The following is a 27,591-nucleotide window of genomic DNA, read 5'->3' as shown; positions in this document are numbered from 1 at the left end:
GACTAATAGATAAAGTCCCACACACCGCTAGAAGCCCAAATATTTTTTCAGAGCTAGATGCAGAAAAAAATTATATTCAATTTGCAACCTGCTGGACGTCAGTATAGAAGGACTAATAGAACAAGTCCCACACACTGCTAGAAGCCCAAATATTTTTTCAGAGCTAAATGAAGAAAAAAATTATTTTTAATTTGCAACCTGATGGAGGTCAGTATAGATGGACTAATAGACCAAGTCCCACACACTGCTAGAAGCCCAAATATTTTTTCAGAGCTAGATGCAGAAAAAAATTATTTTTAATTTGCAACCTGATGGAGGTCAGTATAGATGGACTAATAAACCAAGTCCCACACACCGCTAGAAGCCCAAATATTTTTTCAGAGCTAGATGCAGAAAATTTTTTTATTCAATTTGCAACCTGATGGAGGTCAGTATAGATGGACTAATAGACCAAGTCCCACACACTGCTAGAAGCCCAAATATTTTTTCAGAGCTAGATGCAGAAAAAAATTATTTTTAATTTGCAACCTGATGGAGGTCAGTATAGATGGACTAATAGACCAAGTCCCACACACTGCTAGAAGCCCAAATATTTTTTCAGAGCTAGATGCAGAAAAAAATTATTTTTAATTTGCAACCTGATGGAGGTCAGTATAGATGGACTAATAGAACAAGTCCCACACACTGCTAGAAGCCCAAATATTTTTTCAGAGATAAATGAAGAAAAAAATTATTTTTAATTTGCAACCTGATGGAGGTCAGTATAGATGGACTAATAGACCAAGTCCCACACACTGCTAGAAGCCCAAATATTTTTTCAGAGCTAGATGCAGAAGAAAATTATTTTTAATTTGCAACCTGATGGAGGTCAGTATAGATGGACTAATAGACCAAGTCCCACACACTGCTAGAAGCCCAAATATTTTTTCAGAGCTAGATGCAGAAAAAAATTATTTTTAATTTGCAACCTGATGGAGGTCAGTATAGATGGACTAATAGAACAAGTCCCACACGCTGCTAGAAGCCCAAATATTTTTTCAGAGATAAATGAAGAAAAAAATTATTTTTAATTTGCAACCTGATGGAGGTCAGTATAGATGGACTAATAGACCAAGTCCCACACACTGCTAGAAGCCCAAATATTTTTTCAGAGCTAGATGCAGAAAAAAATTATTTTTAATTTGCAACCTGATGGAGGTCAGTATAGATGGACTAATAGACCAAGTCCCACACACCGCTAGAAGCCCAAATATTTTTTCAGAGCTAGATGCAGAAAAAAATTATTTTTAATTTGCAACCTGATGGAGGTCAGTATAGATGGACTAATAGACCAAGTCCCACACACCGCTAGAAGCCCAAATATTTTTTCAGAGCTAGATGCAGAAAATTTTTTTATTCAATTTGCAACCTGATGGAGGTCAGTATAGATGGACTAATAGACCAAGTCCCACACACCGCTAGAAGCCCAAATATTTTTTCAGAGCTAGATGCAGAAAAAAATTATATTCAGTTTGCAACCTGATGGAGGTCAGTATAGATGGACTAATAGAATGATGCTATGCCCAAAAGATTTTACTTCACTAGGTGCAGTAAAAAAATTGGTATTCTATACACAGGTGGTATATCTTGCAACACAGATAGGCTACTCCACTGACTAACACACTCTGCAATAGGCCAAAAAGGATTAGCTTTGCTAGATTCAGCCAAATGCTGTGAAAAAAACTTGCACAGCACTGGCACAGACCTGCCTGGCAAAAACTGATAGGAACTGATGTAACCTAGTCCTGAAAAGGACTCCAATTACAATTAGTCTTTACTCCCACAATCTATCTATTTAAGAGCACAGACCTGCCTGATAAAAGTCGTAGGAAATGCTGTAACCTAGTCCTTAAAAGGACTGCAATCACAACTATTCCCTACTCCCAAGCTATCTGTATATTTGTGCGAAAATTGGCTTGAAATTAACAAGGTATAGCGCACACAGCAACAGCGGTGCCGTCTAACACGCAGCTGCAGCAGTGAGAAAATGGTGGCGACGGGGAAAATGGCTTGGTCTTATAGGGCAAGGACATGTGACATACACTGCCAATCACACATGCCCTTGCTTGTGTGAAAAAAAGCACTTCGCTCCGTGTGTGCGCTGCTGATAGGCTGACAGATTGCACCTCCCCACTGCAAATGCGGGAAAGAGAAAAAAAAATGGAGATCTTCATTGTTCCTGCAGAGATCCATCCCCTGCCCCACCCCCCGCCCCGCTGTACACTCAAACTGCGTATTAACATTAATTTTCATCATTACTGAGAAAAAATCCAGTTATGATTTTGGTGCACGAACAGTTATCGAACATAACCTCGAACAGCCGAATTTTTCTCAAATTGTTCGTGTTCGCCGACCGGCTCGAACACCGCCCAAAACAGCTCGAATTTGAGATTGGCGAACAGTTCGAGTAGAACAACGCTCATCTCTAGTAGGCAAGCAGGCGGGCACAGCAGGTAGACTGACAGGTGATGCGGGTAGGCGAGCAGGCGGACACGGCAGGTAGACAGGCTGGCGGGCATGGCTGATAGACAGGCAGGCGGTCACGGCTGAGAGACAAGCTGGTGGGCACTGGAGCCTGAGGGATGAGGAGAGTGTTAGCACACAAGCAACAACCTTGCACAAGCACCTCCATTTTGGAAGTGCTTTAAATAGGAGTAGTCCTAGACTCTTTAGGACAGCGCGCGGTCCCTTTAAGAGGGAGGGAGCGCACGTGCCCTAAGTACCGTGCCCGGGAAACTGCACGAGGTGCGTGCACCCTGGATGGCAGCAGGGGAGCTGGAGGTCGCCGGACCGGGAATTCGGAGGTGAGGGCATCGGTGTCTCTGCCCGGGAGGAGGCAGGGATGCCGACGCTACAGTACCCCCCCTTAATGCCCCCTCGTCTTTAGGCCCGCAAGAAATTTTTCTAGAAGACGAGGGACATGAATGTTCTCCCTGGGCTCCGAAGAACTCTCCTCAGGACCAAACCCCTTCCAATCCACAAGAAAGAAAGTCTTTCCTCTTACCCTCTTGATGGCCTCAGCGGAGACTGGAGCTGGAGTGGTACCTGGATCGTCAGAGAAAGAATTAAGGACAACCGGCTTGAGGAGAGACATGTGAAAGGAATTGGAAATCCGTAAGGAGTTTCAGCTTGTAAGCCACTGGATTTATTTGGTTGAGAATCTTGAACGGACCGATGAACCGCGGACCCAACTTGTATGATGGTATCTTGAGACGGACATATTTGGAGGAAAGCCATACCTTGTCTCCAGGACGGAATAGAGGCGGATCCAGACGTCCCTTATTAGCATGCTTCTTCATCCGCTCGGAATACTGAAGAGGTGCAGATCTAGTGTCCTCTCAAATCGCTGAAAATTCACTGAAGAGAGACTCCACGGCAGGATTGTCCACTGAAGAGGAGACGGGAAATGGAATCTGGGGGTGTCGACCATAACCCACAAAAAATGGAGACTTAGCAGAGGACTCACTCACATGGTTGTTAGAGGAAAACTCGGCCCAAGGCAGTAGCTCTACCCAATCGCTATGGTGTGCGTTGACAAAGTGCCGAAGAAAACTGGTAAGGATTAGTGTTGAGCGAGCATGCTCGACACTGCTCGGTACTCACCCGAGCATCTCACTACTTGGGATGTTCGGTGAGCACCGAGCATTTTCGGGTTACTCGGGCGGGAGCTTGGGTCTCCACCCTGCATGTTTGGCGCTCTTTACAGAGCCAATGAACATGCAGGGATTGCCAGCCAGTCACTGTAATGCCACAGCCATGTTGGTTGTGGGCATTACAGTGATTGGCTGGCCACACAGCGTCACCTTGAGTATTTAAAACCGGGTGCCGCCATCTTGGACACAGGCGCTCCGGATCAGATAGTGTAGGGAGAGTGCTGCTGAGCTAGGGAGAGATTTATACTGCGAAATAGGTAGTGTAGGGTCTCTAAAGCCTGCAAAATCAAACAAACAGTCCTTCTGAGGACTAATATCCATCCCAGATATCAGGCAGGCAGGCAGGCAGGCTGTATAGGAGACGCAGAGGTTATACCAACAAATATTGCATTACAGTCCTGTGTGCTGCTGCTCAAATTGCTGGACTTAGCCCCAGGTCTCAGGGGCCAGGAAAAATCCTTTTTTTTTTATCTAAATCCTCTTTTCTTTTTTTTTCTCATTCAGACTGTACAAATACCCGTCTTATTAACCTTTTGGTATTTTCCCCCCCCCAAAAAAAAATTTGACTGTGTCTGTGAGTGTTCAGACACAAATATATCTGTTTAAAAGAGTCTGGTTTCAGCCAGACAACTAGAACTGTAGTTTTGCAGTTCCACGGTTCAAATCTCTGTATTATCCACTTTTTTGCCTTTTTTCCATAAATAAAACAGTTTGAGTGTCTCGCTGACTGTTCAGACACAAATATATCTATTTAAAAAAGTCTGGTATACGCCAGGAAATTAGAACTGTGGTTTTCCTCTTCCACAGTTCAAATCTGGGTGTTATCCACCTTTTTGCATTTTTTCCATAAAAAAAACAGTTTGAGTGTCTCGCTGACTGTTCAGACACAAATATATCTGTTTAAAAGATTCTGGTGTAGGCCAGAGAACTAGAACTGTGGTTTTCCTCTTCCACGATTCAAATCTGGGTGTAATCCACCTTTTTGCCTTCTTTACATAAAAAAAAACAGTTTGAGTGTCTCGCTGACTGTTCAGACACAAATATATATGTTTAAAAGATTCTGGTGTAGGCCAGAGAAATAGAACTGTGGTTTTCCTCTTCCACTGTTCAAATCTTGGTGTAATCCACCTTTTTGCCTTTTTTTACATAAAAAAAAACAGTTTGAGTGTCTCACTGACTGTTCAGACACAAATATATCTGTTTAAAAGATTCTGGTGTAGGCCAGAGAACTAGAACTGTGGTTTTCCTCTTCCACGGTTCTAATCTCCTTTTTATTACCCTTTTGCCATTTATAGTGCGAGTGTAAGCTATTTTACTTCATTTACAATGGGCAAGGCGCGTGGCAAGGGACGTGGAACTGGACGTCCTGGTGATGGTGCGTGCAGAGGACGGGGCCGTGGCCAAGGTAAAAATGTGCCACAACCAACAGCCACATCTTCTCGCTCCCAGTTCTTGACCGAATTACTAGGGAAGCACACAACAACACCACTATTGCGAACTGATCAGTGTGAACAGGTTATTAATTGGATAGCAGATAATACTTCCAGTCACCTGGGCACCACCACCTCTGGTCTGTCTTCCACACGGTCAAGTCTTAGTAGCCATGAGTCTCGACCGCATACTCCTCCTCACCCTGATGCTCCTTCCTCCCACCATGCCGAGTGTCGTCAGACAGCAACTGATCCCACAGTTGGACACTCTGAAGAGCTGTTCACTGGTCCATTTCCATATTTGGACCCCTCGCCTGCTCTGCTTGAAGTGGTGGAAGAGGAGATCCCATGTAGCGATGGCCAAATATTTGAACAACCACGGCCACAGGAAGGCGACGCTGGCAATTTGTCACAAGAGGTGGACGATGACGAGACACAATTGCCACGAAGTGAAGAGGAGGACCGTGGTGCAGAAGTTGAAGAGGAGGAGGTGGTGGATGATCTAGTAACTGACCTAACGTGGCAGGAGGACACGCAGAGCGAAGCCAGCAGCACACAGGGGGAGGGAGGCAGAGTACCCCAACCGGCAGGAAGAAGCAGTGTGGTGGCCGCAGACAGAAGGCGGGCAACCATTCCCCGTAACACCAACATGAGGGACGTTGCCAGTACAACCGGTAGGTCTTCCAGAGTCTGGAATTTTTTTAAAGACTCTGCTGATAACCCCACAAAGGCCATTTGTACCACCTGCCAGGCCAGCATCAGCAGGGGTGACAAAACTACCAGCCTGACCACCACCAGCATGATCAGGCACATGGCAGCAAAGCACCAGACTTTGTGGGGCGAACCCCAGGGTCCACGGCCAGTGTCAGCGGGTGTCACCACTGCTTCTTCCGCTGTTGTGCATGTAAGAGAACCCCCTGTTGTGCGTGCAAGGCAATCCCCTGTCTATACTGCATGCAAAGATGCCCCCTCCTCTCAGTCTTCACTTGTTATGGCAGTTTCTCAAGAAACAGCATCAACGTCCACGTCCCACCGCAGCATTCAAATGTCCTTATCCCAGACCTTTGAATGAAAGTGCAAATTCGCAGCCAACGCCCCACAGGCCACAGTCCTAAATTCGCACATTTCACGACCGCTTGCATTGGAAATGCTGCCTTTTAGGCTGGTGGAGACGGAATCCTTCCGCAACCTTATGGCGATGGCCGTCCCTCGGTGCTCGGTCCCCAGCCGACACTATTTTGCCCGGTGTGCCTTCCCCGCACTACACAAGCACGTGTCCCAAAACATCTGCCGTGCCCTCAACAACGCAGTTACTGGGAGAGTCCACCTGACAACGGACACGTGGACAAGTGCTTGTGGCCAGGGACGGTGCATCTCCCTGACGACACACTGGGTAAACATAGTGGAAGCTGGGACCCAGTCGGACCTTGGGACGGAACACATCCTCCCCACACCGAGCATTGCGGGCCCTATGTCAGTCAGAGTTGCCCCCACAGTGTACAGCTCCTGCGCAACATCCTCCTCCTCCTCATGTTCAGCCTCCATCTCAGATATCATCACATCAGTTACAAGCTGGAAGCACTGCAGTACTGCCTCAGCCAAGCGGCAACAGGCTGTGCTGAAACTCTTAAGCTTAGGTGATAAACCTCACACTGCTTGTGAGTTGTGGACAGCTGTGATAGAGCAGGCAGATCTGTGGCTGAGACCGCTGAACCTACATCCAGGCATGGTCGTGTGTGACAATGGCCGTAACCTGGTGGCAGCTCTGAGGTGAGGCGAGATCCCACACGTACCATGCCTGGCTCATGTGCTTAACCTCGTGGTTCAGCGGTTTCTTAAATCGTACCCCGAGTTGCCAGATCTGCTCTTCAAAGTATGCCACCTGTCAGCTCATTTTCGGAAGTCGGCTACAGCTTCCGCCACCATTGATGTGTTGCAGCAGCGTTTGCAGCTTCCGGCACACCGACTGGTGTGTGATGTCCCCACACGTTGGAACTCTACCCTCCACATGTTGCAAAGGATTTGTGAGCAGAAGAGAGCAGTTGTGGAGTACAAGCTGCAACAAGGCCGTCGATATTCAGGTCAGACTCCACACATAAGACCTCAGGAGTGGACCTGGATGTCTGACATATGTACCATCCTGACAAACTTTGAGGAGTCCACCAAGATGGTGAGTGGCGATGACGCCATCATTAGCGTCAGCATCCCACTTGTTTGTCTTTTGCAACACTCTCTGCATAGAATTAAAGAGGAGGCATTGCAACCAGAGTATGATGAGGTTTGTGTTTGTGGTTAGGCTGTCCTTCCCACTAAATGCACTGGGGAGGACACAGGTAATGTTTTGGTATGCGCGCTTGTGTATAAGGTGCACAGGGACAAATAGGGGCGGCTGGGGACCGAGTATGGACACCCGGCCGCCCCCAGGCGGCTGGGGACCGTGTGTGGGCACCCAGCCGTGGGGCGGCGGGGTACCGAATATGGACACCAGGGCGCCGACGCAGCCATGACGTGGTGGCCAGATTCCTCCTCTACATGCCTAAAAGGCCCAATTTCAAGTGCAACCAAGCAAACAGTATGGTATTGCAGCCTGGGGGTGGATGGGTGGCAGGCTGCATACTTGCGCTTGCATTGCAAGGAATGGGGGAGGTACAATTGAACACTGCCCTGGGACAAGGACTTGAATGGGGATAGTTGCAAGTCTGCAATGACTGGTGCAGGGCGGGAGGCATCTTCGCATGAGCCATGAACAGGGGGTTGGCGTGCACACACTACAGTGGAATAGGCTGTCCTTCCCACTAAATGCACTGGGGAGGGCACAGGTAATGTTTTGGTATGCGCGCTTGTGCATAACGCACACCGGGACAAATAGGGGCAGCTGGGTACCGAGTATAGACACCCGGCTGCCCCCTGGCGGCTGGGGACCGAGTGTGGACACCCGGCCGCCGGGCAACTGTGGACTGAGTATGGATACCAGGCCACCGACGCATCCATGACATGGTGGCCGGCGTCTGCCTCCACAAGCCTAAAAGGCCTCATTTCAAGTGCAAGCAAGCTAGCAGTATAGTATTGCAGCCTGGGGGTGGGTGGGTGGCAGGCTGCACACTTACGCTTGCATTCCAAGAAAACAAAGCAGATGCTAACTTCTATCATCATCATCATGCTCCTCACCTTGGCACTCTCAACTCCCCTGATGGAGAAGCCAGGGCCCACCGGAGGAGTCTGGTTGTCTGGTGGGCTCATCCAATGCTGCCCTAAAGCAGGCCAGGCTAAGAAAAGTGTGGGGAGGTTACCGGGACAAATAGTGGCGGCTGGAGACTGAGTATGGAGACCTCGCTGCCGAAGCAGCCATGAGGTAGTGGCCAGCTTCAGCCTCCTCCAAACTAAAAGGCCCCATTTCAAGTGCAAGCTAGCAGTATGGTATTGCAGCCTGGGGGTGGGTAGGTGGCAGGCTGCACACTTACGCTTGCATTCCAAGAAAACAAAGCAGATGCCAACTTCTACCATCATCATCATGCTCCTCACTTGGGCACTCTCAACTCCCCTGATGGAGAAGCCAGGGCCCACCGGAGGAGTCTCTGGTTGTCTCGTGGGCCCGTCCAATGCTGCCCTAAAGTAGGCCAGACTAAGAAAAGTGTGGGGAAGGTTCCCGGGACAAATAGTGGCGGCTGGGGACAGAGTATGGAGACCTCGCCGCCGACGCAGCCATGAGGTAGTGGCCAGCTTTGGCCTCCTCCAAACTAAAAGGCCCCATTTCAAGTGCAAGCTAGCAGTATAATATTGCAGCCTGTGGGTGGGTGGGTGGTTGGCTGCATGTTTGCGCTTGCATTGCAAGGAATGGGGGAGGTACAATTGAACACTGCCCTGGAACAAGGACTTGCATGGGGATAGTTGCAAGTCTGCATCTTCTGATGCGGCAAGGATCACTTCTGATGGGCACACTTTTAGGCAGTGACCTGGGTGTCAGAGATGCTTCCAGGAGTCTTCCCCATGCTGTTCCCATGTCTTTTCAGCACTGTATGCATGTGTCACACAGCACATGGCCAGATAAGTTTGTAAAATATTAAAATGACATTTCCCGGTGAATGCATCTGTCACGGTTGAAAGCAATACAAAAGTGCAAACATGCATAAAAAATGCTATTTGTGAACATAGCCCAAGGTGTGGAGGAGTATTTTTGTTTTTAGTTATTTATTTTACCTTATACACAAGTCTTTACCCTGGAAAGGATGCTCCTTAACATATTTCGCAGGAAAACAGTTTCAGTTTTGTTTTTGAACGTTTTATTGTGAGCCTGTAAAAGTGGCTAAATACCTCTGACCACGTTGTTGACAGCAGTGACCTGGGGGTCAGAAATGCTTCCTGGGGCGATTCCCATGCTGTCCCCATGTCATTTGAGCACTGTCACTATCGTTTTGGGCACTTTTTAGGCTTTCTACAGACTGCCGGGGGTGCCGCCGCAAAAATGCTCGGGTCTCCCATAGACTAACATAGGGCTCATTGCTCGGGTCGAGCACCCAAGTATCACGGTGAGCTCGGCCCGAGCTTCGGGCACCCGAGCATTTTAGTGCTCGCTCAACACTAGTAAGAATCTGATTGATACGTTCCACTTGACTATTGGACTGAGGATGATAGGCTGAAGAAAAATCCAAAGAGACATCCAGCAGCTTGCACGTGGCTCTCCAGAAGTGAACTGAACTCCCTGGTCCGAGACAATGCGGAGGGGTAAGCCGTGGAGACAAAAGATGTGACGGATGAAGTCCTTAGCCAACACAGGTGCAGATGGAAGACCAGGCAGAGGGATGAAGTGAGCCATCTTGGAGAAGCGGTCAGCGACCACCCAAATGACAGTATAACCGGCCGATACAGGAAGAACCATGATGAAATCCATTGCAATATGTTGCCACGGAGCGGAAGACACGGGAAGAGGAAGAAGACGACCGTCTGGAAGGTGCCTAGGTATCTTGTTATGGGCACAAGAGGTAGAAGCCACAACAAAATCCCCAACATCCTTGCGCAGGGTGGGCCACCAAAAATGTCGGGCAATGTGCAGAAACATCTTCCCCTGGCCGGCATGACCAGCCAGTTTGGACGAATGACCCCAGAGTAAGACCCTCTTCCGATCCTAAGAGGTCTTACCAGGAGGTAGATGAGACCGGTCGAAAGGAGCAACAGTCATTATTCTGGAGGGGTCAATGATGTGTAGAGGCTCCTCCTCTTGGTCGGTATACAGAAATGAGCAGAATAGAGCGTCGACTTTAATGTTCTTGTCTGCCGGGCGGTAATGAAGAGTGAAGCAGAATCGAGCAAAGAATAAAGACCATCTGGCCTGACGCGGGTTTAGTCTTTGAGCGGTCTGCAAATAAGCAAGGTTTTATGGTCAGTGTAGATGACCACCAAGTGCAGAGCCCCCTCAAGCAAGTAGCACCACTACTCCAGTGCTAGTTTGATGGCCAGCAGTTCTCGATCTCCTATGGAGTAATTGAGCTCGGACGGACAGAAGAGTTTGGAGAAGAAGCCGCAGGTCACCATTCACCCGGACAAGGATTTCTGGGTGAGCACTGTTCCGGCCCCGGAGGAAGAGGCATCAACCTCCAGGAAGAACTGTTTATTGCAATCCAGATGGTGTAGCACTGGAGCGAAGGAGAAGGCTTGTTTAAGAGAGACAAAGACATTCTCCGCCTCCGAAGTCCATTCCCTGGGATTTGCTCCTTTATGGGTGAAAGCAGAGATGTGAGCAGTCCGGGAGGAGAAATGAGGAATGAAGAAGCGGTAATAGTTAGCGAATCCAATAAATCGCTGAATAGCCTTCAGCCCTTAGGTCGGGGCCACTTTAAGACAGCAGACACCTTCTCGGGATCCATCCGCAGTCTGGTCTCAAAGATGATATTCCCCAGAAATGCTAGGGAGGTCTGCTCAAAGAGGCATTTCTCGTACTTAGCATACAGGTGATTCTTCCGGAGCCTCAGCAGGACCTGACAAACATCCCTCTCGTGAGAGGGCAGATCAGGGGAGAACACCAAGATATCGTCCAGTTACACCACCACGCAGGAATATAAGAGATCTTGGAAGATGTCGCTTACTAATCCTGGAAGCCGGCTGGAGCATTACAGAGACCGAAAGGCATCACGCGGTATTCGTAGTGACCATCTCGGGTATTGAATGCCATCTTCCACTCTTCTCCCTGGCGAATCTGGACCAGATTGTATGCCCCACGCAGATCGAGCTTAGTGTAGATCTTCGCGCCTTTTAGGCGGTCAAACAACTCCAAGATAAGAGGCAGGGAGTACTTATTTTTGATGGTAATCTGGTTTAGGGCCGTATAGTCAATACAAGGACGAAGAGAGATATCTTTTTTTTGATGAAGAAGAATCCTGCTCCAGCCGAAGAGGTGGATTTCTGGATAAATCCCCTAGCAAGATTCTCTTCTATGTATTCAGACATAGCACTGGTCCCGGCCAGCGACAAGGGGTAGATTCGCCCGCGAGAAAGTGAAGCACCAGGCATTAGGTCGATGGGGCAATCATTCGGCCTATGAGGTGGTAGTGTCTCTGCCTCCTTTTTATCAAAGACATCTGCATATGACCAGTAGGGTGACGGCAGGCCAGGTAGGTTAGCTGGAGTAGACGGGGGTCGAGCTGGACGAACCGGAACCAGACAGCACTTATGGCATTCCTGACCCTAACCGAGCAGCTCACCTGAGCTCCAATTCAGGACAGGCTCATGTCTCTGTAACCAAGGCAGACCAAGCAAGAGGGAATGAGAGAGATCGGACAGCACGTAAAAGGAGATCCTCTCCGAATGTAGCATTCCCACCTGAAGAGTTAAAGGCTCAGTGACAAACAAGATGGTTTCAGAGAGAGGCTTTCCATCCACAGAGGAAACTGCTAAAGGATCAGCCAGACGTATGGTAGGAATCTTAAAATGCTCCACAACGGCCTGTTGAATGAGATTCCCAGCGGCTCTGGAATCCAGATAGGCAGTCTCGATGAAGCGGGTCTCACCACTGGTAACGGAAACGGACAGAGTCAAGGGCAGAGAGGAAGAACTCTTGCCTAGGACGACCTCTGTGAGTGGTCCTAGACACTGGAGTTTCCCGGTCTCATCGGGCACGAGCGGATCTGATGCTCTATATTGCCACAGTAGAAGCAACTCCCCTCGGCGCGGCGGGTCTCCTGGCGAGACTTGACCATCTTGATTTGCATTGACTCTGGAGAAGACACCCAGGGGAATGCTGGTTGCGAGACTGGATTTTGGAAGGTTGGAGAGAGGCACAGAGGTCTCCTCTCACACGTCGTCTCCTTAGCACGCTCCAGAAAATGGATGTCAGTCCGGGTAGCTAATGACACCAGGTCGTCCAGGGAGAGAGGTATGTCACGACCGGCTAGCTCATCCTTGATCCGTCCAGAAAGGCCCTCCCAAAAGGTGGACACCAGAGACTCATTGTTCCAGGCAAGTTCAGATGCGAGGGTTCGGAAACGCACGGCATACTGTCCCACAGAGAGATTCCCTTGGCGGAGTCGGAGAAGTGAGGAGGCAGTAGAAGATTTTCGTCCAGGTTCATCGAACACCTTCCGGAAAGCCAAGAGGAAGGCCTGGAGATCGGACACCAGAGGATCCCCTCTCTCCCACAGAGGGTTAAGCCACGCCAATGCCTCTCCGGTGAGGTGAGACATGATGAATGCCACCTTGGCCCGGTCGGAGGTGAACTGGTGTGCCAGGAGTTCAAGTGCAGCGTGCACTGATTTATGAAGCCCTGATATATGACAGGGCCGCCACCAAAACGTGGAGGAGCAGAAATCCGGGGTCCAAAGCCGGGTTCCACAGCGCCACTGGGTTGAGGTGCCGCCGAAGCGGGTGCCGCTTGGTTAGAGGCGGACACAGTCGGGATGGACAGCGCGTCCAGGCGGGAGTTGACTGTCCGCAGATAGGACAGGATAGTATCTTGTTGGGATCTCCGGCGAGAGACCTCTTGGAACAGGCCTGAGAGCGAAGGAGCCTGGGAGCCACCGGATTCCATGGCCTGTGCAAATTGTTATGGATCCGGTTGGTGGAACCTCTGTGCTGTGATGCAAGGAGGGACCAGAGGGGCGTAACTAAGTGCCTACCCGTACCGACTCTGGCCACACCGCGGCTTAGTCGACTCCGTGAACCAGGGAGGGATCGGGAAGGTGAATCAGGTGCCACTCTGGGATAGACCTAGTGTGAGAGCAGGCGACTCCCACGGGTCAGATGGCTGAAGCTGACAGGTATAGCAGATGAGCATGGCCAGTAGACAGACAGGTGATGCGGGTAGGTGAGCAGGCGGGCTTGGCAGGTAGACTGACAGGTGATGCGGGTAGGCGAGCAGGCGGACATAGCAAGTAGACAGGCTGGCGGACACGGCTGATAGACAGGCTGGTGGGCATGGCTGATAGACAGGCTGGCGGGCACGGCTGACAGACAGGCTGGCGGGCACTGGAACCTGAGGGCTAAGGAGAGTGTTAGCAAACAAACAGCAACCTTGCACAGGCACCTCCATTTTGGAGGAAGTGCTTTAAATAGGAGCAGTACTACGGCCATTGGCCGGGTACTCTTTAGGATAGGGCACGCAGCCCCTTTAAGAGGGAGGGAACGCGTACATGTGCCCTAAGTACCGTGCCCGGGAAACTGCGCGAAGTACGCACACCCCGGGCAGCAGCAGGGGAGCTGGAGGGCGCCGAACCGGGACCGCGGAGGTGAGGGGATCGGCGTCTCTGCCCGGCAGAAGGCAGAGACGCCGACGCTACATACAGTGAAGAGGCGACTCTGGGATGCTGGCCTTCAAGGCAAAGTGGCAAAGAAAAAGCCATATCTGTGACTGGCTAATAAAAGGAAAAGATTAATATGGGCAAAAGAACACAGACATTGGACAGAGGAAGATTGGAAAAAAGTTTTATGGACAGACGAATCAAAGTTTGAGGTGTTTGGATAACACAGAAGAGCATTTGTGAGATGCAGAACAACTGAAAAGATGCTGGAAGAGTGCCTGACGCCATCTGTCAAGCATGGTGGAGGTAATGTGATGGTCTGGGGTTGCTTTGGGGCTGGTAAAGTGGGAGATTTGTACAAGGTAAATGGGATTTTGAATAAGGAAGGCTATCACTCCATTTTTCAACGCCATGCCATACCCTGTGGACAGCGCTTGATTGCATCCAATTTCATCCTACAACAGGACAATGACCCAAAGCACACCTCCAAATTATGCATGAACTATTTAGGGAAGAAGCAGGCAGCTGGTATTCTATCTGTAATGGAGTGGCCAGCGCAGTCACCAGATATCAACCCCATTGAGCTGTTGTGGGAGCAGCTTGACTGTATGGTAGGCAAAAAGTGCCCATCAAGCCAATCCAACTTATGGGAGGAGCTTCATGAAGCATGGGGTGCAATTTCTCAAGATTACCTCAGCAAATTAACAGCTACAATGCCAAAAGTCTGCAATGCTGTAATTGCTGCAAAGGGAGCACTCTTTGACGAAAGCAAAGTTTGAAGGAGAAGATTATTCTTTCAAATAAACATCATTATTTCTAACCTTGTCAATGATTGGACTATATTTTCTAATCATTTTGCAACTCATTTGATAAATAAAAGTATGAGTTTTCATGGAAAACACAAAATTGTCCGGGTAACCACAAACTTTTGAACGGTAGTGTATATATCAAGCTTGCGGTATGTGTCACATCATTAAAAGGCTACTGCATATTTAAATTAACAACGTAGCATTGAATGGCTTACAAGGCTCTTTAAACTGACTTGGCACTTTCCAGACAGACAAAATTTACCCCTTAGACCTATTTGGGATGTGGAATAATTAAATAAATACTGACTATCATGGGGTTTACTTGGCTCAGGTCCTCTTCAAATATCGAATGACACAGTAGAGAGTATAAGTTGTTGAGTTAGTCCTACTGATTATACTTTAAGGGAGGTCAATGACCTATGCCAATGTCATACAAAACAGAAAACGGCACATCAAGTTGTTTTTCTTCATAATTTATCCAAGAATATTTCACCCACGCCCAGGATTTGTCTGCAAATAGGAAGCTTGCTCAAGTCCTTACTGCAGTCCGATGATTTGTTCACAGTGGTGAAAATACTGCAAAGTTTTTTCTATCACTTGTATATACAGTGGGGGAAATAAATATTTGATCCCTTTTTTTAAGTTTGCCCACTGACAAAGACATGAACAGTCTATAATTTTAAGGGTAGGTTAATTTTAACATTGAGAGAAAGAATATAAAAAAAAATCAAGAAAATCACATTGTATAAATTAGATAAATTTATTTGCATTTTGCAGTGAGAAATAAGTATTTGATCTCCTACAAACCATTATGAGTTCTGGCTCCTACAGACCAGTTAGATGCGCCTAATCAACTCGTTACCTGCATTAAAAACAGCTGTCTTACATAGTCACTGTAGACCAAGAGAACCATTGGTAACACATTACGCCTTAAAGGTTTAAAATCCAGCAGTGCCCGTAAGCTCCCCCTGCTCAAGAAGGCACATGTGGAGACCCGTCTGAAGTTTCCAATGAACACCTGGATGGTTCTGTGAGTTATTGGGAGAAGGTGCTGTGGTCAGATGAGACAAAAATTGAGCTCTTTGGCATTAACTCATCTCGCCGTGTTTGGAGGAAGAAGGATGAGTACAACCCTAACAACATGGTCCCAACCATGAAGCATGGTGGAGGAAACATTATACTTTGGGGGTGCTTTTCTGAAAAGGGGACATGATGACTGCATCGTACTGAAGGGTAGATGGATGGTTCATGTATCGCAAGATTTTGGCCAACAACCTCCTTCCCTCAGTAAGAGCATTGAAGATGGGTCGTGGCTGGATCTTCCAGCAAGACAGTGACCCAAAACATACAGCCAAGGCAACAAAGGAGTGGCTCAAAAAGAATCACAGTAAGGTCATGGAGTGGCCTAGCCAGTCTCTAGACCTTAATCCCATAGAAAACTTATGAAGGGAGTTGAAGCTCCAAATGCCAAACAACAGCCTCAAAATGTTAATGATTTAGAGATGATCTGCAAACAGTGGACCAAAATTCCTCCTGACATGTGCTCAACCCTCATCATCAACTACTGCTGTGCTTACCAACAAGAGTTTTGCCACGAAGTATTAAGTGTTATTTTCCAGAGGGATCAAATACTTATTTCTCACTGCAAAATGCAAAAGAAATTATCTAATTTATACAATGTGATTTTCTTCATTTTTTTGGGGATATTCTATCTCTCAATGTTAAAATTAACCTACCCTTAAAAATATAGACTGTTCATGTCTTTGTCAGTGGGAAAACTTACAAAAACAGCAAGGGATCAAATACTTATTTCCCCCACTGTATATGCAAGTAATAGAAAAAACTTTGCAGTATATTCACCACTGTTAACAAATCATCAGACTGCAGTACGGGCTTGAGCAAGCTCTCTATTTGCAGACAAATCCTGGACGTGGATGAAATATTCTTGGATAAATTATGAAGAAAAACAACTTGTGCCGTTTTCTGTTTTGTGTGGACTTTAGTCAGCTTGTGGGAACAACTGCTATGCAGCTATAAGGTGCGGGACTTTAGTATTAAATAAGCCACTTTTTAAATTTTTTGCTATGCCGATGTCACTCATCGCACTCGACAGGCATTCAAAATTGTCAAATATTTAGACTGCTGTACTTTTTGCAAGTATTGTCTTAAGTCAAAAGTAATTTCATTGTTAAGGGGTAGAGAATGGAAAGTTTTTAATGGTAAATTCCTTTGAATTGACTTGTGTCTATTAACTTAATTTTTGGCCAATAGGCAGAAGGTTCTTAGAAGCTTCTAAGTAGGTTTTTTGGTTCATTGTCAAGGTTCCTTGGCAACTTAACTGAAAAGGACCTAAGTACCTTCTGTATCTAATTTGTAAGAGTTACCTAATTTATTTATTTTTAATTCTAAATGTCAGAAGGGGCTTAAAAAGGCAGTTTAGCTCACTGGGATCACAGGCTTTGCAGGAAACATGGATACTAGAAATAAGCAAAAGTGCTGGTAGTGAACAATATGACATAAGTATGTTTTGCTTTGTTTCTATAATTTTTTTCCATTGGCTTTGTAATTGTGTTCATTTTAAGAGTGGAACTTGCTGCAGATTTTCCTTATGCTGGAATATTTGTAAGGCATTTGTTTCACTGGATGTCGTCTGTGTAATCTGACAGCATACTAAATTCTTGTTCACAACTACAGGATTTGTTTAGCTCCAGGCATCTGTGTTTGGATTACAAGAATGCTGATTGGTTCACTGCCAGGGGGCACAAAAAGGTCGTGCTTTTCTTTTAAAGACTTTTTTATGTCTAAGAGTTGGACTCATTAATCAGTGTTAAACGGAAGGGGACTAGCCAGTGGGATTAAATTCATGTCTTTGTAAGGGCATCAAAACAATGAAAAGCTAAAGGTTGGTGTGAAAGGTTGAGTAGATTTTTGAATAGATTACATAACCTATATTCTTCTGACAAATAACACTGAACAGGAATAAAGATAATGTATGTATTTTATAATCTTCCAGATCTCGAATATGGCCCCCTGATTGTTCAGCATTGATGTATTTAAAGAAGCTAAGATCAAAGCAAAAAAGATTGGTAATGTCCAGAATGACTTGTACCATTTGAAGTCATGCATATTCTTGGAGCATTGGTGTTATTGGGTGAAAGGAACACTTGGAGATTTACTAAGCTAAAAGCATCTATATTTATGTGTTTTAGACACTTTTGCCTTATATTCTACTTCTGAAAGTATTCAAAGTATTTATTGAAAGTGTTTAAAAAAATTTTTTTAAAAATGTGCCAAATTGAATAAAAATTTTACCACAAAATTAGTCTAGAAAGTTAATCTAAATCAGGGGTGCACAACTAGCGGCCTGGGGAAACATGTGGTCCAACATGAAATTTTGTTCTGCCCTTAACCTTCTGTATATACAGTAGTAGTTTGCACGTCAAATGGAAGAAGAGTAGCACATTTTTAGGAGCAGGGGTGGGCAAGCAAGGAAAGAGCACTATGTAACTTTGAGTCCTCCTTACATCGAGAGGATAGGGTTCCTTGACTTGTTTAGCCCTCCAGAAAGGCATACGACAGTAAGGTTAGGTTTAGACAGGCATATTTCACGGTCCATATATGGACTGCAATGCCTGAACTGACTGAAGGTTTCCTGAATCAAGCATATAGCCTAGTACTTCATTTACACATGAGGTTGTCAGTTCAGGTCGGGAGACCCACGGCCAGTTGGGGCATTGTGGTCTGCATACGGACCGTGAAATATTTCCGTCTGAATCTTGTCTAAGAGTGGTGACTGCTTATACATGCAGCTCTCACTATTTTTTTTAGGGTATTATGAAATGGAGCCTTCTGGAACAACACCTATAATTTTCAAAGGACAGAGTTACAGGCATGCAATATCTCATCCACTTTATAGTACTGATTGGAAAAGACATTTATGTCATATACTGTACTTTTGATGTGCTATAAACCTCTCAAAAGGTATTTTGAGGTATACTTCAGAGACGTACAGAAGTTCATCATGACAATGTGGCTCTAGGACCAGAAAAGGTTGTGCATCTCTGGTCTAAAAAAAGCCAACCAAGAGGTGAATAGAATAGTGTCTAACTTATCTGGTAAGATGAGCCAAATACATCTGATATCATGTGCCACAATAATAAATATGGAGCATCTGCCACCTGTGTTGTCTAGTTTTAAGCAGCATAAATTTAAGACACTTATAATATTGTAAATCTCAAGTCCTGAACTAGACATATTACAGTATATACAGTAAACTTTGTTCTTGGAATTTCTTTAATCTACAGTACAGACCCAAAGTTTGGGCACACCTTCTCATTTAAAGATTTTTCTGTATTTTCATGACTATGAAAATTGTACATTCACACTGAAGGCATCACAACTATGAATTAACACATGTGGAATTATATAACAAAAAAGTGTGAAACTACTGAAAATATGTCTAATATTCTAGGTTCTTCAAAGTAGCCACCTTTTGCTTTGATGACTGCTTTGCACACTCTTGGCATTCTCTTGATGAGCTTCAAGAGGTAGTCACCGGAAATGGTTTTCACTTCGAAGGTGTGCCCTGTCAGGTTTAATAAGTGGGATTTCTTGCCTTATAAATGGGGTTGGGACCATCAGTTGTGTTGTGCAGAAGTCTGGTGGATACACAGCTGATAGTCCTACTGAATAGACTGTTAGAATTTGTATTATAGCTCGAAAAAAGCAGCTAAGTAAAGAAAAACGAGTGGCCATCATTACTTTAAGAAATGAAGGTCAGTCAGTGCAAAAAATTGGGCAAACTTTGAAAGTGTTCCCAAGTGCAGTTGCAAAAATCATCAAGCACTACAAAGAAATTGGCTCACATGAGGACCGCCCTAGGAAGGGAAGACCAAGAGTCACTTCTGCTTCTGAGGATAAGTTTATCCGAGTCACCAGCCTCAGAAATCACAGGTTAACAGCAGCTCAGATTAGAGACCAGGTCAATGCCACACAGAGTTCTAGCAGCAGACACATCTCTTGAACAACTGTTAAGAGGAGACTTTGTGCAGCAGGCCTTCATGATAAAATAGCTGCTAGGAAACCACTGCTAAGGACAGACAACAAGCAGAAGAGAATTGCTTGGGCTAAAGAACACAAGGAATGGACATTAGACCAGTGGAAATCTGTGCTTTGGTCTGATGAGTCCAAATTTGAGATCTTTGGTTCCAACCACCGTGTCTTTGTGCGACGCAGAAAAGGTGAACGGATGGACTCTACATGCCTGGTCCCACCGTGAAGCATGGAGGAGGAGGTGTGATGGTGTGGGGCTGCTTTGCTGGTGACACTGTTGGGGATTTATTCAAAATTGAAGGCATAATGAACCAGTATGGCTTCGACAGCATCTTGCAGCGGCATGCTATTCCATCCGTTTTCCATTTAGTTGGACCATCATTTATTTTTCAACAGGACAATGACCCCAAACACACCTCCAGGCTGTGTAAGGGCTATTTGACCAAGAGGGAGAGTGATGGGGTGCTACGCCAGATGACCTGGCCTCCACAGTCACCAGACCTGAACCCAATTGAGATGGTTTGGGGTGAGCTGGACCGCAGAGTGAAGGCAAAAGGGCCAACAAGTGCTTAGCATCTCTGGGAACTCCTTCAATACTGTTGGAAGACCATTTCCGGTGACTACCTCTTGAAGCTCATTAAGAGAATGCCAAGAGTGTACAAAGCAGTCATCAAAGCAAAAGGTGGCTACTTTGAAGAACCTAGAATATAAGACATATTTTCAGTTGTTTCACACTTTTTTGTTAAGTATATAATTCCACATGTGTTAATTCATAGTTTTGATGCCTTCAGTGTGAATGTACAATTTTCATAGTCATGAAAATACAGAAAAACCTTTAAATGAGAAGGTGTGTCCAAACTTTTGGTCTGTACTGTATATTGACAAGAAATCCAGAATTTTAAGGTTATGGTTAGTAAGTAGAGGGAAGTAGAACCATGGACATAAGGCCAAACATTGATACTATACTTTTTGGACTTTGCCAAGTGATTTAACTCTGGTCCTTGGGGATGCTAATTAAAGGTGAGCAGATTGATTCGTGGAGGATCAAGTTCAAGTCGAATCTCCTGAAACTGACGATTTCACACAAATTCAAACATTTTGAGATTCAATTGGCGGTTTGCAAAAAAAAAGCTTCCCTGACTATTTCCTACACGGATGAAGCATCAGAGAGTGAGCTAATGTTACAGTATTTTGTGTTGCTGCAGGGGCCTCCCTATAATGCTCTGCAGCTATGACATCTTGTAGATTATCATACCTTCTACAGGGATGGTCAGTATCTGGACCATCACAGAACAGCGGTTCTCCGGCGGAGCACAGTTTTTTTTACAGCAGAATCATTTTCCATCTCGAAAGACACTAGGTAAGTGTCTTTCTTCTGTATAGTTTAAGCTTTTATGGTCAGCGGGTTCCTCTCTCTCCTGTAAAATATAACCTATGGTGGTCGAGGTTCGGTCTCCTCCATATGTATTTTACAAGCAATTACAAACTTTCCAGTATTGAAATTCACACAAATTTATTTGCCACAAATCAATTTTGGGGTAAAATTTGGTGAATTTCAAAGATTCACTCATCTCTAATTCTAATGTCTAAATCTGCTGCTTTAAACATGTCATTTTAAATTGGCTTAAAAAAAATTTTTGGGCACTGTATAGAATTGTAATCAATGATTTACACTCTGAATGACTCCCAGCTATAGGTAATGAACCACAAAGTTTATTAATTAGACTCAATTTATTCAACATATTTCCTGATGATGAAAAGAATGGGACTAATGGCACTTTTTTATACATTTACAGATAACACCAAGTATGTAAAAAAGTGATTTCTTTTACAGATCATGTTTATAAATAACAAGACAACATGGCACAATGAATGTTTGGGTATCTACTTGGCAAATGAGATTCAACTGGAAAAAAGTATCAATCTGGGTACTAATAATCTGCATACACCATATGTCCTATGGGAGTAAATAAATGTCAATGCTAACTAAACACTAGTTTAAAAGTTAACACTTTTAAAGAAGGTACTGGGTGTTCTAGATCAGAGGTCCCCAACCGCCGGTCCGCGGACCAGGACCGGGCCGTTGGGGTTTTTCAGCCGGTCCGCGGGGAGAGGGGGCCCCTCCAGCCTCCAGCAGGGCCGCCATCAGGGCATGACTGCCCTGACTCCAGTATGGGGCCCGGCCGGTAGGAGCCCCCTCGGAGCCCCCCTCTTGTGCGTCTCTCTCCTCATGGGGCCCCCGGCCGCATGCTAAGCGCCGGGTCCGGGACATCTTAGCGCTGCGCTGCTGCGGCAGCACCTTCATGATTCCCCTGACTTCCGGTCATGTGACGGCGCCGTCACATGGCCGGAAGTCAGGAGAACCTGGTGTCAGCGATTTGGACGAGCGCCAGGATTCTGCAGGGATCGCATGGGGGTAAGTATAACAAGTTTTATTTTTTTTTAAATACAATTAACTAGGAGTGGGGGGAATGGGAGATGCACATGGGGGGAGGGGAGAGATGAGAGATGCACATGGGGGAGGGGAGAGATGAGAGATCCACATGGGGGGGAGGGGAGAGATGAGAGATGCACATGGGGAGGGGAGAGATGAGAGATCCACATGGGGGGGAGGGGAGAGATGAGAGATGCACATGGGGGAGGGGAGAGATGAGAGATCCACATGGGGGGAGGGGAGAGATGCACATGGGGGGAGGGGAGAGATGAGAGATGCACATGGGAGGGAGGGGAGAGATGAGAGATGCACGGGGGGGTGAGAGATGCACGGGGGGGATGAGAGATGCACGGGGGGTGGATGAGAGATGCACGGGGGGATGAGAGATGCACGGGGGGGTGAGAGATGCATGGGGGGGATGAGAGATGCACGGAGGCGGATGAGAGATGCACGGGGGGGTGAGAGATGCACGGGGGTGAGCTGCACATGGGGGGGTGAGAGATGCACATGGGGGGGTTATGTTTACATAACTTTGTTGCCTTATGAAGGGCGGGGGGGGCCCCCAAAAATTTCTTGCACAGGGGCCCACTTCAGTCTGTGTCCGCCCCTGGGATGAAGTAAATGCAGCTGAACAGCAGCTGTCAGGACAGCTGCCCTGTCCTGCTGCAGGGCGTGATGGGGCCTCAGTGATGCGGCTCCTGGCACAGCACATTATGTGGGGCTCCTTCGCATAGCTCCTGGCGGGGACCTGGTCTACACTATATGATAAGTATGCACTAAACTCCAAATCCCTCCATTACCCCGCCCCCATATGACCAAAGCTCCGCCCACCCCACCCCCTCCTTGCTGGGCCATGGAAAAATGATCTTGCTTCAAGCCGGTCCCTGGTGCAAAAAAGGTTGGGGACCACTGTTCTAGATTACAGGCTAAATATTGACATGTAATTTCACTTGTAAAATTACCATAAAGTATAAACAAGCAGTCTTCTCAGAAAAAAGAAAAATACTTTAATACTTCAATCTAGAGGCAACAATTGTTCCACTCTGAAAGAGATGTGAAGCTGTGGAATACCAATTAGAAAACGAGCATGCAGAATGTGCATCAGGAAATTAGTTGGTGAGGACCTGGATATATGCATACATGGTTAAGACTGAATAGCTTATTGACTCTCGCCATTGGCCTTGAGAATTAGACTGATTGATTTGACTTAAAACTTGCTTCTTACATTGATAGTGACATTTTATTTATTTACATTTTAGGCTATGTTCACACATCATTAGTGATGAGCGAACATGCTCGCTACTGCTCGGTACTCGCCCGAGCATCACTGTGCTCGACGAGCTCGGCGAGTATTTCCGGGTTGCTCAGGCAGGAACTCGGGTCCCCTCCCTGCATGTTTGGCGCTCTTTAGAGAGCCAATGAGCATGAAGGGATTGCTTGCCATGCATTGTAATGCCGTAGCCATGTTGGTTGTGGGCTGGCAGCACAGCATCATCAGGTGTATATAAGACCTGGCACCGCGATGCTCATAACAGTCTACCCCGGAATCATGCAGAGTAGGGAGAGGTGCTGCTTCGTCAGGGAGAGATTTGCTTGTTTAGAGTTAGTATAGGTATTCCACAACATATATCTATAATAACCATCTGAACTAACAGTCCTTCTGAGGACTAATCCAGCTGCATATAATCAGTTGTGATAGCAGGAATTAGACAGGCAGGCAGTGTATGTGGCAGACTGCAGTGCATATAGCAATAGGGTCTATTGAACGTCCTGTTAGTCTAGGTATTCCACAACATATATATATATATATATATATATATATATATATATATATATAAATATATATATATCAGAGCTAGGCAGGCAGGCAGTGTATGTGGCAGACTGCACTGTATAATACATCACAAGAGGCTCCGTTCCAGTTCTGTCTGCTGCTTCTGTTGCAGATATTTCTGCAAATAGCCCCAGGTATCAGGGGCCAGGGATAATTATTTTTTTGATCTTAATCCTGATTATTTGGTTAAAAAGCTATCCAGAGAACAACGTTTTTCTGCTCCATTTGCTTGTTGCCACAGCAGAATACAGCCAGGTTCTTTCCATATTGCAGCGACAAAAATCCAAAAATTTGTAGTGAACGTGGAAAATATTGGCCTCCATTTAAATCGCTGGTGGCAAGAGACAACCCCAGTGGATGGACAGTCGGGGTTGTGTGTATCCATGGGGACCTCCGAGAGTACCCAACCACAGAGGTGGTGTTGTCCACGCCATGTGGCGACATAAAACATGTGGTGGGGGTGGTAAAAACTCTTCTCTATGGGACTGTGTTGGGAAGAGACTTGCCCTTGTTCTGGACTCTGTGGAAAAACAAAATCCACTCTCCCCTGGTAAAATTTGTTACAGGCGCTGTACCCAACGAACCGGAGTCAGGGGTACATGCCGTAGGGGTGTCCAACCTAGGGACAGAGTGTGACCCCGATAGGTCTCCCCTAGAGGTGCTGGCAGGAGAGGTTGAGGAGACCCCATTGATCCCCGAGCTGGAAGTGTCCCGGGGCACGTTTGGGACAGCTCAGCTACAGGATCCCACTCTGACTCAGGAAAGGGTGTTAGAGGTAAATGGTGTAGCTCAACAGCCTGGTGCAGATACTGTATTTCCACACATGGTAGTCAACGGTGAGTTGCTCTATAGGGTAGACAGAATCAGGGATGAGGTCGTGGAACAGTTAGTGGTACCTCAGTCATACCATCGGGCAGTTCTGGAGTTGGCACACACACACCTGTTGGGTGGACACTTAGGGGTTAAAAAGATGCAAGAGAGCATCTTGCAGCGGTTCTTTTGGCCGGGGATTTATGCGGAGGTCCAAAAGTACTGTGAATCCTGCCCCGAATGTCAGTTGACCACACCCAACACAAGTTTCCATAGCCCATTGATACCCCTGCCCGTGATAGAGATGCCTTTTGAACGGATTGCAATGGACTTGGTAGGGCCCATTGTAAAATCCGCTCGTGGCCACCAACATATACTGGTGGTCGTCGACTTTGCCACTCGGTACCCGGAGGCTATACCGCTATGCCACACCTCAGCGAAACTGATTGCACAGCAGCTGTTTGAAATGTTCTGTCGCCTTGGACTACCTAAGGAGATCCTGACGGATCAAGGGACCCCTTTTATGTCCAAGGTGACAAGGGAACTGTGCAAACTGCTAAAAATTAAACAATTGCGCACCTCGGTGTACCACCCTCAAACCGAAGGGTTAGTAGAACGGTTCAATAAAACCCTCAAGTCTATGTTAAAAAAGGTGGTTTCAAAGGATGGAAGGGATTGGGACATGTTGCTACCCTATTTGATGATCGCCGTCCGTGAGGTACCACAGGCTTCCAAAGGGTTCTTTCTCTTTGAGTTATTGTACGGCAGACACCCTAGGGTTCTGTTGGACGTAGCCAAAGAGACGTGGGAACAAGAGCCGACTCCACATAGGAGTATAATTGAACACGTGGCTAGTATGCAGGACCGGATTGCGGCGGTCATGGCCATAGTGAAAGAACATCTGTTAGATGCCCAAGCAGCCCAGAGGCACACATATAATAAAAGAGCCACGGTCAGGTCTTTTAACAAGGGTGATTGGGTGTTAGTACTGGTCCCCACAGCCGAGAGTAAGCTCATGGCCAAGTGGCAAGGGACATATGAGGTTCGAGAAAAGGTGGGGGAGGTAAATTACTGATTGTATCAGCCCAGAAGGAGGAAACCTGAGCAGCTTTACCATGTAAACCTGCTCAAACCTTGGAAAGATCGAGAGTGTTTAGTTACAGACGTCACTTCCGGCATGCCGTCAGAGAGTTCTCTACCTTCAGCTAGGGATGCATCCGGGAGAGAGGTCAGGATAAGTGATGCTCTCACTAAACAGCAGCGATGGGTGGCTCGCTCGCTGGTGCAGCAGAATACCGACGTGTTCTCAGAGCTGCAGGGTAGGACTACAGCTCTTCAACATGACATTGTCACCGAACCTGGGGTACGGGTGCGAATGAGACCGTGCCGGGTACCCGAAACCCGGAGGCAAGTCATCACGGCTGAGGTAAAACAAATTCTCCAATTAGGCGTCATCGAGGAATCACGGAGTGAGTGGGCTAGCCCTATCGTACTGATTCCGAAACCAGACGGAACGTTACGCTTCTGTAACGATTTCTGGAAATTAAATGAAGTGTCGAAGTGTGACCTTTATCCAATGCCCAGGGTGGATGAGCTGATTGAGAGACTGGGGCAGGCCCAGTACTTTACCACGCTCGATCTCACCAAGGGTTACTGGCAGGTACCTCTCACGAAATCGGCGAAGGAAAGGACCGCCTTCATAACTCCAGAGGGTCTATATCACTATGTGGTCTTACCTTTTGGGTTACATGGGGCTCCGGCTACATTCCAGAGGTTGCTGGACACAGTGCTCAAGCCCCATCAGGAGTACGCATCCGCGTATCTAGATGATATTATCATCTTTAGCACCGACTGGCATACGCATCTATCCCAGGTACAAGTGGTGCTGGATTCTTTCACAGCCGCAGGGTTAACGGCAAGCCCAAAAAAATGTGTGATAGGGCTAGAGGATTGGCCGAGGAGTTAACAAGCCTAAAATCAATAAAGTTGAGGCCATAAAAAACTGGCCTAAGCCGTCAAGTACAAAGCAGGTGAGGGCCTTCCTTGGCATCCTTGGGTATTACCGCCGGTTTATACCTAATTTTGCTGGGAGAACAGCGGCTCTGACCGATCTCTTGAAAGGAGAAAAATCAGTAATGGTTCGGTGGAACCCTCAGGCAGAAGAAGCCTTTCAGTCCATGAAGTTGGCCCTGTGTGGACAGCCGGTCCTCATCAGCCTCAACTTCAAAGAAACCTTCATTGTACAGACAGATGCCTCAGAGGTAGACCTAGGGGCGATATTGTCACAAAAAGTGAATGGTTAAGAGCACCCGATCACCTACTTGAGTAGAAAACTTGTCCCGGCAAAAAAAACCTATAGCAAGGTAGAGAAAGAGTGTTTGGTTATTAAGCGGGCCTTGGAATCGCTACGTTAATATTTACTCGGGCGTCATTTCCGCTTGGTGACGGACCACTCACCCTTGTTATGGATGAGGAATGCCAAGGAGAGGAATGAGCGAGTCACCAGTTGGTTCCTGTCACTGCAAAACTTCAGTTTCTCTGTAGAATATCGCCCTGGGAAGTCGCAGGCAAATGCGGATGCCCTGTCCCGGGCACCCTGTATGGTGTCAAATGTTCAACCCCACAAGTTTGAACAGAGGGGGGGGACATGTGAAGCAGTGACCGGGATTGTATATGAGGGACATTATATATCCCCCAGAATGTGTACAGAGACCTATTAAATCAATTGGAGTGCATGGCAGTCACAAACTCACCTGCGGTTGCAATGCAGGAATGAAGGTGAGCATTGACCTGGTCAGGCTATC

Source organism: Phyllobates terribilis, unplaced genomic scaffold (assembly GCF_046119375.1).
Source record: "Phyllobates terribilis strain yellow unplaced genomic scaffold, ASM4611937v1 Scaffold_1__5_contigs__length_1240528914, whole genome shotgun sequence".
Classification (NCBI taxonomy): domain Eukaryota; kingdom Metazoa; phylum Chordata; class Amphibia; order Anura; family Dendrobatidae; genus Phyllobates; species Phyllobates terribilis.
The sequence above is the reverse complement of the archived record's forward strand: the minus strand, read 5'-3'. Positions refer to the sequence as shown.